The following is a 4,009-nucleotide window of genomic DNA, read 5'->3' on the forward strand; positions in this document are numbered from 1 at the left end:
CGAAAAATATGAAAGAGCATTCAATTTTACCCAGAAAAGGCCCTCTTGTCCAAAGTCGATAGGAGGTGGCGTTTTCAAGAAAAACCGAAAATACTGTTTAGAAGTCAAATAATAATTTTTAAACATTGTGTTACAACTAAATTAAATATGTAGTTCAAAAATTCGGTTAAAATTGTTTTTAATTAATTAAATGAAAATAAATACAAAAATAAATAACGAAAACCATATTACATCAAAGCAAATGTTCGAAATGTAAACCATTTTCTTCGATACATAACTGACACCGACGCTGAATAGAACGTCTCATTTGAATGAAGTTATTATCTCAGATTTCACTGCATGCGTTCCGAATCCGACGAATAAGTTCATCCCTTGTATCCACAGTAGTGGTATAAGTTCTCTCTTTAATAAAACCCCAGAGGAAAAAATTTAGGGGTGTCAGATCAGGGGATAGGGGAGGCCATGCAACGGTACCCCCTCGGCCAATCCATTTTTCGGGAAAGTGGGTGTTCAACCAGTTCCTGACATTTTGGCCAAAATGAGCTGGACAGCCATCAAGTTGAAACCATGCTCGCATTTTTAAATTCAGAGGAATTTCCTCCCACATGTTGGCACTCTCGGTCTCTAAGAAATTCGCAGAATTCAATCGAGGAGGTTATAAACGTCGAGCCAAATATTAACACTAAATTCGTGCTGAAAATTTCGTGGTTTGATTGCATGCGGGTTTTCATGTGCCCACTCATGCTGATTGTGTAAATTTGTCACACCTCGACGAGTAAAACATGACTCGTCGGTCCATAATATGTGTGATAAAAAATTTCCGTCGTTTTCAATTGAGTTAAGAATCCACCGAGAAAAAGCTATTATGTGTTCCTCGTCACCCGGACGTAAACCCTAAACAGGTTGTAAGTGGTAGGGATGTCTATGATCTCGTCTTAATGTTCTAGAAATAGTGCACCTGGAAACCAATAATCCTGGAAATTTTTCTGGTACTCGTCGTGGGATCTCTGTCAAATTCGTACAAGATTCGCTGATTCCTCCTATTTCTGCCAATATTAACGTTAATTATGTTGCGATCCCTATGGACCAGATTCAATCCGTCATTAGCGAAACGTTGATGAATATTAATAAAAACGTGTGGATGCGGCTGTCTTCTATTAGGAAATCGTCTCCGATATTCCCTAGCAGCTTCTGCCGAGTTCCCATTGGCAAACCCGTATATAAAGTGAATATCTGCGTATTCTTGGTTCGTAAACTTAAACGGCATTTTGAATTTGTTGCAATTTTTTTTAATACTCCACACACAATTAGAAACTATAATAAAATAAGCGCAAATGTCAATATTAGAATGACAATTTAAGTCTGATTTGATTTCTAAACAGTATTTTCGGTTTTTCTTAATTTGACTTCTAAACAGTATTTTCGGTTTTTCTTGAAAACGCCACCTCCTATCGACTTTGGACAAGAGGTCCTTTTCTGGGTAAAATTGAATGCTCTTTCATATTTTTCGAAAACATTTGCAAATTATCAAATCGGCTATACTTTTTTTATAAAAATATGCATAGAGACCCCTCTATCTCCACCACTGGAACTAATATGCGATGATTTTCTGTGTCAAATTATTTGCCCCCAATTACTAAGTCTTTCGCCGCAACATGATGATTTTTTTGTCAGCGGTTATTTAGTTAAAAAATAAATAAATAAAACAAAAATAAAATTGAACGCCCTGTATCTCAGAAACGAAACGGTTTAGGACCCATATATATATATAGGAACTTTTAGACTCAAAATGAGGTCTTCTACTGATTCCTGAAGTCCTGCTATTTAAATGTGAGACACCCTGTATAAAGAAAAACATAACGCACTATATAAAAAATATAAATCAACACTAAAAATATTATTATTTACACCACCAACGAGAATAAATGATACCGATCTTCAAAATGAACTAATAGAAAAATATCATAATTCACTAATAGCAGCTCATACAGGTGTAAAACGAACTCTAAATAAATTAAAACAAAAATATGTGTGGAAAAATATGTCAAAAATGGCAAAAAGGCATGTAAAAAATTGCGAAGAATGTAACAAAAGTAAAATAATCAAGCATACTGTTGAACCTCTCGTAATTACAGAAACTCCTGCAACAAGTTTCGAATCAATTTCAGTGGATACCGTAGGACCATTGAAAATAACTGAAAATAATATGAGATATATTCTAACTATACAATGTAACTTGACAAAATTTATACAAGCCATTCCATTGGAAAGTAAAGATGCTAAAACTATATCTAAAGCCTTAGTTGAAGAATTTATGATGAAATTTGGTATTTTTAAAATTTTAAAAACAGATTTAGGAACCGAATATGTAAATGAACTTCAAAAATCAATTAATAAACTTTTTCAAATAAAACATTTAACATCAACAGCGTATCACCATGAATCATTAGGTAGTTTAGAGAGAAATCATAGAGTATTAAATGAATATCTTGTTACAAATTCAGCAAATTCTAATTGGGATACATTTTTACCATACTATGTTTTTGCATATAATATAACACCACACTCAGATACAAACTATTCACCTTACGAATTAGTCTTTGGTAAAATAGCAAATTTACCAAATGAAATTTTCACTAAAGTATCACCAATATATAACATAGACGATTACTCAAATGAACTTAAATTTAGATTGAATGAAGCTCACAAAAGAGCAGTAGAATTTCTTAATAAAGCGAAGGAAAAACGAAAACTCAATTACGATAAACGTACAAATCCATCTAATTTTTCTGTTAATGACCTAGTCATGTTAAAAAGAGGTCAAAAGCAAAAATTAGATACCCCGTATACAGGTCCATTTAGAATTATCAGTCAAAATGGCGTTAATTCAACAATTCTAATAGAAAATAAGCATGTAAATGTTCATAATAATAGGTTAATTAGGTATAGAAAAAATTAATATTTAAAACTAATTTGTAATGGTACCATACAATAAATTTTAGTATGTATAAGCATTTTAGAGTAAGCTAAGCATTTAATCATATTGTAAAATTATTACTTTGTAAGAGGGGAAGGTGTACCGTAAAGGACCTCAACTTGCAACGCGACCATAACTTTCAACAAAATGCAGTGTTTCAGAGTCGGACTTGTCCTTTAATATGACATCGAATAAGACCCGCGCTCTGGGTCCGTCTAGCTCAGGTTGTGATGAGAGCAATGTGATTTTCGCGGTGAAACCGGTAAGTTTTACAAGATTTTCCCGCCATTTTCTTTGGGTGTAGTAATATCACGTAAAATATACCTTGAAAACTTCTCCTGTAGAGCCTAAACTATCGCTGTTTTAGATTTTGTCAAGTATTGTATTGATAACACCAAGTTTTGTTTAGGTTATGCCACACGCAAATTTGTTGCAACTTAGATCCTAGTAAAATGGGATTTTTTTTTCAGAAAATTGTATTTTGCACCTGACTTGCAACATGTCTAAAACGCAGAGAAGAACGCTAGGCGCCAGACATTATCGCAATTTTAGCGATGAAACGTTACAAAAAGCACTAGACTCTATAAGAAATGGGCAAACCACTGTCAGGGAAGCTAGTAAGAACTACAATATACCTGCAAGCACTCTTTCTCGTAAAAATAGAGGTTTATTTCCTAATAAATTTGGTAGCCAAACAATTTTAACTGCCGAAGAAGAAAAAACTTTAGTCAATGGAATATTGGTGGCTTCTAACTGAGGATATCTTTTCACAATTTACGACATAAAATTAATTGTAAAAAACTATTTGGAAAGAACGTAGATTTGTTAACAATACTCCGGACGCAATTGGATTCGGAGATTTTTGAGGGACCATCAAGCTGCTTTTACCAAAAGATACTGCGAAAATGTTAAACGAAGTCGGGCTGAGGTCTCTGAACAAACAATGATAGATTATTTTAAAGAGTTGGAAATATCTCTAAAAGATGTCCCCCCATGAACATAATAAACTACGATGAGACAAATTTTACGGAT

The sequence above is a fragment of the Anoplophora glabripennis genome, unplaced genomic scaffold (assembly GCF_000390285.2).
Source record: "Anoplophora glabripennis isolate ALB-LARVAE unplaced genomic scaffold, Agla_2.0 scaffold895, whole genome shotgun sequence".
Taxonomy (NCBI): Eukaryota; Metazoa; Arthropoda; class Insecta; order Coleoptera; family Cerambycidae; genus Anoplophora; species Anoplophora glabripennis.